The following is a 10,785-nucleotide window of genomic DNA, read 5'->3' as shown; positions in this document are numbered from 1 at the left end:
GTACATTTAATCATATTTATTGTCACCATTTCATATACGGCATATAGAGCCTGGGACATTTCAGTGAATGTTCATCTACTGATTACTGTCTGGCTTTGTATTTCTTACATAATCACAGTTACATTACTTTACGTAAGACTTTCAATTTCAATTGCTTTTAAGTGGAACTAGAATTTAAAGGCACTTCCAAGCTATCTGTACATAGAATCTATTGGCATCAGGACACAATTTTCAGTCTTTACAGTTGTCTCCCACATCTATTTTGAGAGTTGCTGATTTTAGGAACTTATGGTTATTGAACCTATCAAAGTAATCCATTTAAACGAACAGAAGTTAGAAGTAGACCACATCGTTGGAACAAATATTTTTCACACTCATATTTAATGCATTTGCATAATAATTACTTAAATTATGAGATTACAATAATAAATTAAACTGGCATATATGGTTTGGTATCAAAACAAACTAGGTTAGCAATTCACTCAGTTGATGGGAACAGAATTGTGTGAACCTACTAAGGAGTAGCTAATAAGATGGAATGGTTCAGGGCACACAAGCATCAGGCAATACAGCTGGAATAAGGAGTGCTTAGCATCCAGGTAAGAAAATAGTATATCTAGGGCATTCAAATTGTCACTATTAATTTGAGTAGCATTAATTTATTTTTCAGCTGTTTTGAGTTTGACATAGCAGCATCAATTTTTAAGCAATATGATAATCAAAGAGTACATGGGTTTAAGTCACTAAATTGTCATGAAAACAAATTAAGGACATTCACAGATTTAGAAAAGTTTAGCTACTTTAGATTTTTGAATACATGTGGAAGACATAGAAAATTTTAAAATGTATCCTGCAGTTATACATGCTTACTAAATTTATTTATATATTTCATTATTTTTTCATTGTATGATTTTACTATAATTATTTTTCTAGTTTTTATAAAAAATTACACAAATGATGACTTTTTTGAGATGGAAAACTTAGGAAAATTTCAAAAACCGGGTCTCTATATGTTTCAAACCTAATAATGTTTATCTTCATGTCTCATCTAAACATTCCTTTAAGCTAATATAGAATTTGCATAATCTCAAGATATACTAAATTAATATAATAACAAATGAAAGATAGGTGCAGAGACCTACCTGCTTAAAAGAGAAGTTATCAATCATAGGGTCTGTACACATTAAAGTCATCTGCCTTAGGATAAATCAATAAGTGCACTTAAACACAGACTCATACGGACACACAATGTGTACACATACATACACACACAGGACTGTTTTCACGATCCTTGGTATAGTTATTTACAGAAAGTTCCACATCTTATTTCTTAGAGTAGACATGATCGTTATTACACCAACATATGTGTATGTGCATGCTATAACATCTTCCATCTTTGTAGCAGTCATGAGGTTTGGTTGGAACAAGTAGCAGCTGCCTGCTGTCCTGCCTGTCTCCGACAAACACATATATCATCTAAAGGAAACAGGGTAACCTTAGCCCCCTTAACAAAGTGATTCATACAAAGATAAGCAGGTAATGCAGACCTAAACCAAATTCCCCTGGCCAAAATGACAGCCATAGAATAGAGCAAGAGTCCTAAGTTTGACTAACCACAGTGAAGCCCAGGACTTTGTTCTCATAACCAGGGAGACAGGGGTTTTGTCTTCCTCTAGATGGCAATCAAAGGGCAGGGGGCAGAGTGTGGTTTTTAGAATGTGTGTGTGTGATACCTAGAACTACTACAGCCTTTGGAGAACTCAATCTGAATGAATGTAATTATATTGGGGGTTGGATTATGCACTTCCAAGAGTTATGTTGCAGTGTTAACTCTCAGTACCAGTGAATGATTTTATGTGAAAATAGGATTTTGTAGATGTAATCAAGTTAAGATGAGATCATGTGGCATCAAGGGCTGTCCTAATCCAGTATGATTACTGTCCTCATAAGAAGAAGAGAAGGGACACTGAGACTGACACACAGTGCAAATGCCACATGATGTTGGAGACAGAGATGAGAATGTCAAGGATTGCTGGCAACACCAGAAGCTAAGAGAAAGGCATGGAGTCGATTCTCCCCTAGAGCCTTCAGAGAGAGCATGGCCCTGATAACACCTTGGTTTCAGACTTCTAGACTCCAGAGCTGTGAAAAACTAATTTTTTTTGTTTTATGCCATCCAGTTTGTGGTTCTGCATTAGGAAAGCCCTAGGAACCTAATGCAACATAGGACAAAACTAAGAGAACGTCAAAGGAATTAAGATAAAATACTTTCTGTGGCTGAAGCTATTCTAATTTTGTCGACCAATTCTTTTTCCATAGTAAGCAAGTATAAAGTTTTGCAATTGTTATCATTTTACTTCATTTGTTTGTTTTGTTACTTGCAACCAAAAGTATCCTAATTCCCACATTTCTTATTCTGATGCCATCTACCTTCTTGTCAGCATGAGTTCCAAGAACTCCAGGAAGTATAGCTGTCAGGTTCACCTGGTGAATGCTTTGAAAGTAATGACCTAGCCTAAATGCCTGGGTATCACATCCCCACTTTGTGTGTCTACAATTTGGCTGCAAACATATGAAGGAAAGGGCTATACAAAGGCAACCTGGAAAATAAAGGATTATTATTTTCCTTTCCCTAGATATTTACATTACCAAAAGTATCCTAAAAGGAAATTACTTGTGCATTCTTTAGTCGTGAAAGCAAAACAGTTTACATAAATTTTCTGCAGATACAATATAAATTTTGTAATCCATTCTTACAACAATCTCACTTTAAAAAAGTAGTTAATTCCAAATGTACTATAATGAAATTTCTTTCCTGTTAAGTTTTTTTTTCATATTCTTTCATGTTCTTAAGTGTTTTAAGTGTAAATGAATGGGACTCATAAGGTATGTAGATTAGAACACAGAACACCATTTTACTTTTTGTTCTCTAAAATACTGAGACATAAGCAGAAAAAAATATATTTTCTATTGGGAAATACAGTTTATATGGTTATTATTATTATCTTGCTATCTTAATCAGCACTTGAAAACTGGTATTGTTAGTCACTCATTCATTAAAAAAGCAGCAGGATTGCACTAAGTGAAACAAGTTTACAAGTGAACAAATAGTAGTCCCACTAGGTTAATGGCTATTTCCAGAAACCACTGATAAGGGAATGTAAAAGCCCCTCACTCACCTACCTATTTCCAATTTCTCAAATTAGATCCTTTATAATGGGATTTACCTTACCAATCACTGTGGCCAATTATGGTTATTTATGAAGTTACATGGCCTTATTAATCATTGTAATCACACTCAACTTAGATCCATAGAATGTAATTTAATATAAAAATGCAATTTGGTCAAGAAATTGAATTGAAAATGAATCCCAATTGCATACTGAATTAATTTTCGTTGTAAACTGTACAGAACAAATTGATTAAAACAACAAAAACAAAAAGCCCGCCACTTTAATACTGAATTGATTGGACTGGTTAAAACATGAAGCATATCCTTGCCAGGACTGAGAAGCTTCCACAGTAAAAGCTAAGGACATGGAACACTGTCTATCTTTCAGTTTAGTGGTAGCATTTCAAAAATTCTTGTGTCACGTTGAAAGAGCAAACAAGCGTTTAAATGTCCTTGGTTTCCAAGTGGTATAAATAATTTGGCCAATTTCAGGAATCAGGGAAAGATACAGGATTTCCCCTTTCCGTAATATTTTACATATGTGCAAGATCCTCATTATAGCAATTCTGTGGGTATTAATTATTATTACAACCAGCTATTACTTTTTATCCATGGGTTATAAAAAATGTTGTTTTTAGGAAGTTATTTTTTCCCTTTTACTGAAAGTTATTTCTCAGAGTGAATGATAAAAAAAAAGAATACATATCTTCTGGCTGGCTGCCTGCCATCTCTAGCAGGTACATTCTGTCACGTCATTTTAAACATTACTTATTATTTAATGTTAAAGGAAATGTCAGTTCTTCCATATAATGGATAAGGTGAGAGTTTCATAAAAATGTATCACTCTATGACTTCATGGTAGAGATACTTTCCACTGCAAGAGGAACTCAGTAACTCTGAGAAGCTAGACTCACTCAAAGGTTTTGGCTATTTAATTTCCATCAACAGTTTACACATGCTCAACAGAAGAGAGTTACTAAGCAAACAGAACCCACTCTATTCCCCCACTCCAACACTTTTATGAATATTAAATCAAGTTAAAATAAATATCACAGATTGTTTTGAAGGAGAAAAGGCATTCATTAAGATGAATTCTTAAGGGATTTATAAATAAGGACAAGTCCAACCATCTAACTGTGAGCTTCTGAAGGGCAGGAATCTTTTTTATCTTATTTATATATGTAAACCCATACCTAGTACATCCTAAATGATCACTATTTGATTGTTTAATGAATAAATGAAAGACTAAACAGACAAAATAATAATATGATCTGACTGCTTGCTCATAGATCTTGCTTCTTCTTAGCACCAAAGGACTGACCTCATCTCCTAGTGGCAGAGCAACGTCAGTTCCCTGCTCTCCAGCCTACCTGCTGCAGCAGCAGTTGCCATCCTTCCTGAAACTAAGACTACAGGTTATAAAGATGCCCAGTGAGACGTGTGTTCCTTTGAGTTTTTATGTCAAACTTCAAAGTGTTCTATGCATCAGGTATATGCATGATTTCTTTTATTTTTTACTGAGAGCATTATAGGTTCAGAAGTTATTCTCTCCAGTGATTAGTAACTACTTCTAAATAAGACTAAACAACTCCACTGTGAAGAGAATAATGTCTTAAATGAAAGCAGAAACTAGCATCTATTAACTGCTTAATGTATGCTATGACTGCAAGATGTCTCTATCTATATATCTCTATCTCTATCTCTCTCTGTCTGTCTTCCTATCTATCAAGAATACCTACTCCAGCTGTGGTTTAAATATCCCTCCAAAACTAATGTTGAAATATAATTGCTATGTAATAGTATTGAGACATGTGGTGTTTAAGAGGTGTTTAGGGTATGATGGATGGATGAGATTGGTGGCCTTATAAAAAGGTGAGTTCATCTGCCTCTTGCTCTCTTGCCCTTCCTTGTACTTCTGCCTTCTGTCATATGCACCCTGAAGGTCCTCACCAGATGCTGGTCCCTCAATCTTGGACTTTCCAGCCTCCAGACGTATAAACAATAAATTTCTGTGTATTATACATTATTTAGTCCCAGATATTCTATTATTCTGTCATAGGAGTCAAAAGAGAGACTGAGATTCCTAGTGAATGTCATGAACTATTATAAGCAGTAGTGATAGAGCAATGAACAAAACAAACAAATATTCCTTCCGTATCTCACTGAATTTTTATATTTAGCATATAACATTTATTATATTCTCTCCATGTTAGAGATAAACAAAAAACAAAAACGCTTGGAATTAAGACCTAATATCTAATGGATTATCCATATCTTAAAGTTAGTATAGACAAGATTTAAACCTAGGTCTGCTTTTGACTGATTGCTACAGTTTCATTACTATCCTTATGCTAACTGTTGAAAATATTTTATTTCTTTAAATTTTTTGTTTGTTTAATGTATCTGAAAAAATGCATATACAAAGAACTGAAGCAGGAAAAATATCTGGTTCAACACTAATGAATCTATAAGAATTAGAATTTAGGGATGGTAGAAATGATTTCCTAAATATTTTTAAAAATTGGAAAATGAAACCAAAGTAAGCTGATAAAATACCTAACACTTACGAAGACTCTTTTTAATATTTTATTCTTGAATATTTAAATATCAATTCTTTAATTTAAACCAAATATTTTTGGAGCTGAATAATTTGCTTTGTCATAAATTTTCATACGGAAAAGCTTTTATTCTCACACTTTTGTGTATAATTTTTCTCAGTCTAGCCCAATGGTTTAATTGGTATAAACAATTATACAGATTGAGATGCCTATCACTGTTCAATCTGCTCTAACTACATTCTTATCTGATTGTCTGACTTGATCCACATAATAGTTGTAACAAAGGATGGATCCTAAGCTCTTGAGGCAGTCTTTGACAAATATGTCTTAAAGAAAAAATTTAATAACAGTTATTATTTTGTTGCTGAGATCAAAGTGATACTCTCCTTCAAGAGATTTAAATGGTTAACACTTTGAATATTCTATATTGTTAATCCTATGATCTAGGAAGGTAGATATGTAAAAATTAATAAATTCTGGTGGAGGAAGGATAAGGGGTGATTATCTGAAAGAATGCTACTTAGAGGTATAATGTCACAATGTTAACACAGTAGCTTTAAGCCTGTTAACTACTTATCAGAAAGAATATGATTCTACAGTCAATCAATGATTATCAGCAGCAACAGACAAATATTTTCCACTACTCTTATATTGTTAGTTTTTACCACACATTGATATTCCAGTTCTGGATAAAATAAACCACTGACATAAGTTTTTGACTACATTAAAATAAGAATGTATTATTTGTATATTTTTAAAGATTTGCACATTAAAATACTTGATTGTTTTATATCCAGTATTTTTTAGATCTGCACATTCAAATACTTCATTGTTTTATTACCTAATATCTGACTTGCACATTTGCAAAATATCAGCTAAAGATATAGGGCCTGCTTGAGGTAGTGCAGTAAAGCAAATGTAAATGGTTCATTCCAGAATTGAACTCATGACTACTACGTTGTAAGCAATGTTAGCCTTCCATATTAGCTATCAGACAAATACTGCAATAAACTGTGAAGAGTAAATCCTAAGCACATCTTGAAAGTTATTCCTTGATCAATATTTTAGGTTAGTAAATAGCTAAATTTTATATAGGAGGGAAGAAGGAAAGCTAAAAATAGACTAAGAAATTTTAGTAATCTTCCCACCCATTCCCTCCATCTTCCCTTGCTTAAAAAACACTTAAGTTGTATGTTTGCTATTGACCTTGAATAAAGATTATGGTAGTTTTAACTTACTATTATTTTGATGAATGTATTTTTATAAAATATACACTCCCTACATATCTCCAAAATTTATTAGATAAGTTTTTTTAAAAAGACAAAGTTAAGAGCAACATACAATACCAAAATTGAATAGAAAATATAAATGAATGAAAAAAAGATACACTAAAATATGAGTGATTAAATATTTATTTATACTGATGCTTTCTGCAAATGAAGACAAATGGAAAACTTCAATATTACAGAATTCTAATTAATCTTAGTTGATAAGAATATAGTTTTGAAAAATTTTTTCTTATGTTAAATATAATGAAAGTTTCTTTTGAAGACCTTTACCAACAACAATGACAACATTTTGAATAGTAGGATTGTGGAAGAAATGTTTATGATAAGACCTTTCCTGATATCAGTACCACTAAAATTTATATAGCTATTAGGCCAAAGAGAATACTTTGGAAGGACTCTAAACCAACAAGACCTGAGTTTGTAACACTCTGAGGCTGTAATTTGATATAGAGAAAACATTAAAATATCCAGCAGACAGAATCAGGCCATGATTCTACCTTAAGGTAGTTTTAAGTTAATTTTTGATGGAATTAGAAAATACAGGTTTTACTCTCAGGTAAGATCCTAATACATAGTTAATGCATATTGCTTATAGTGGATAAATTTAAATGCCTTGGATACCATATATCTAGATGGAATAGCTGGTGTTCACATTGAAATAGATAGAGTTTTACTGTCATTTGAACTAAGTATCAACTTGTGTCTAGATGATACAGACTCAAGGGAGTTCTTTTAGATAGAAACAACATTTTCTCCAATTTCGAGTCCACTCAGGTAAATGTATCTGACTCTAAGGTACCATCCATGAGTTACATTGAGCTGAACCCTGAATGGAAAGAAAATTGAATGGTTTAAGTTGAAGCATTGTTCAATGGATGTGAGCTGTTCTTTTTTGTGAAGAGGTTTCTTCCGCAAGGGTTTCTTTGACAGTCCAGTTGCCATAGAGGTAAAATTATCAATTGGAACTTGACCTCCTGCTGTCAAGTCAAAGGGTTTACAAAAAGTAAATCAACTCACAAGATCTTTCATAACTCATCATCTCAAATAATTAAAATACTCTTTCTTAGGAATCTACAGAAAATGCATACTGTACTATGTCTTCCTAAATTAAGCTCAGTCCCAAAACTCTTGTCCCTTGAAAATAATAAAATTAAAATCCTTATTCACTGTATCCCAGGTGACTAATAGCATCTGATGAAACAATTTGACAGCAAATTGCTTCATTATCCAATAAATGAAAGCTGTACTCTCCAAAGGTCAATGTCCACTTCTTGGTGCATATTAAGTGAGGAAATGCAGAAATCATCATCTTTAGCTTTTCCAGAGACAGCTACCTTTCATGCAGATAATTGAGCCTACTTCATCCCTGAGGAAATTACAAAATGAATGTTAATTCCCAGCTCTGTCTGTTTCCACATGAACAGGAGTAGTTTCATGCTTTGCCACGATTCCAGGTTCTAAACCCCTAGTGCAAAGAGAGACCTATTTTACCACCTGAAATCAAAAATTATCCACACGGGAATCCTAATTCGTCATTCAGCACTGGCTCTGGGAATACCCTCCAGATGGGTTGAATTCCTGTCCACAAACCTCTATCTTCTGTCTTTATAGCTCAGCAGAGAATTATTATCTGCCCTAAATTGTGTTAATTAAACAATTCCCATTTTGGAAATGCTACTTAGTCCTTGAGACTCAGGCCTATGTAAAAAATAGATGGATGTGTTGAGACTTCTGATCTTTTAAAAAAGGTTTTGTTTCTCTAACAGTCCTGATCTTTCTCCAAACAATGTTTCCCCAGATATCCACAATTAGAGTTTCATTTCTTAAAGTTAAGCATTACCCTCTTTCATTGTGTAAGTCCATTTCCTGAAAAGGGTGAACATTTTAAATTCATAGCTACTTAGAATTAATTGATTTACTCACTGGCTTTTTTTCACAACAAGAACCCGGAGCAGCAGGAAAGCAATTTTACACAGAGTCTACCCCTGCTAAATCTGATGTTTCTAATCGCATACAAATATGCAGCAATGTGTTGGATATTTATTTATCAAAACAGTAAGCAAAAATGATATCTTGATATAAGAAAAAGAGCTGGGACAAGATAATTTATTGGTACATTAATTTATGTGTATTGTTTGTCTACTCCCTCACCTCTAAAACACATAAAAATGCTAAGCAGGTACCTAGGCATGTAAAGATTTCTTCCCTTGGAGATTTGTACAAGGAGGAAAAGAAAAGCTTTGTTTGTTTATCTTTGGTAAAGGTTTAATCTTATTATTCCCATAATCCAGGAGTTGGAATAGGGGTCAGAAAGGAGAGAAAAAGCAGAGAAAGGAATATGCTTGAAAGAAGAAAGAAAATAAGATATACATATATACGTGTATGTGTGTGTGTCTGTATGTATGTATAAAAATTATAATGTGAAAGATATTATTTTTAATAATTTTTTGTTTAAAAGGGTCCTTCACATATAGTTCTCTTCTAATCATTCATTTAAAAATAAGTGGTTTTTGGCATTCTTTATTAATACATAAAAGGGTGATTTCAGGGTGAAGTATATAAAGTAATTTATCTTGGAACATCTTGCTGAACCAGAAACAAACAAACAAACAAACAAAACAATTCTCAAAGAATAATAGGAACATATAAAAAACCTAAACATATTTTGAGCATCAAATTAAATAAGGGTAGTAATGAACTATAGCTTATTCAATAAAATAAGAACCCAGGAGTTCATACTGAAATAAATAAACATGCTTAATATTCTTTAGAGTAAAAATAATATGGAAATGAGGCTTAAAAATTATCAATGCATACCAAAACTTGAGGGCAAAGATATTATCAAAATTAACATAAATAGTATTGGAATAAACTGACATCATGTACTTCCTGATACAACACAGAGAGAAGGAGATATTTTGTGGTGTTCCAGCCAAATAGGTAATCTAAATTTTATCAAGGAAACATCAGAGAAAAACCAAATCAAGGTTATATAACTTACATAACCAACTTGTAGTTCTAAAACGCAAAGAACATGGTTTAGAAACAAAGATAGATCTCTTTTAAATTAAAAAATAAAACTGAAGAAACATAAAGTAAATGTAATGTGTGATTCTGGATTGGATCCAGGAGTAGGACTGAAATAGCTATAAACCACTATTGAGACTGTTGATGTAATTGGTCACAGACTATATAATAGGCAGTAGTTGCTTCCATGTTAAATTTCCCACTTTTGATAATAATACTATGGTTACATAGATAATACTCTTCTTCTTAGGAGATACAAATGAACTATGATGTAAAAGAGTGCAATATCTCTAACTTATTCTCATATTATTCTTAACAATGATAAAGCAAATGAGACAAAAAAGTAATTTCAGTAGGAATATATGGGAGTTAGTATAAATTCTTGTAATCTTTTCTCTAATTTGAAATTATATTAATACTAAAATGAAAGCTCACCAAAAATTAGTGGGTTGGAGTTGATAATCTTTAAACTTTGCTTCCTTAAAATTTATGATTTTAGAACGAGTTTTATTATGAAAATTTCTTTAGTTTTTCTCCTGGAAATAGTTGCCTCTTTCCCTTATTTATACTCCTAGATCCTGCATCATGATTCACTCTTCTGTGGTTAAAATAACATATTCAACAAGTATCTCTGAGTACTTAGTTTAAGTCAAACCCTGAACCAGGCATCAGGAATCTATTAAAAGCAAGATACAAAACCTGTCCTTATAGATTTATAGCTTCCCTTGTTACTTTTTGT

The sequence above is a fragment of the Piliocolobus tephrosceles genome, chromosome 15, assembly GCF_002776525.5.
Source record: "Piliocolobus tephrosceles isolate RC106 chromosome 15, ASM277652v3, whole genome shotgun sequence".
Lineage (NCBI taxonomy): Eukaryota > Metazoa > Chordata > Mammalia > Primates > Cercopithecidae > Piliocolobus > Piliocolobus tephrosceles.
The sequence above is the reverse complement of the archived record's forward strand: the minus strand, read 5'-3'. Positions refer to the sequence as shown.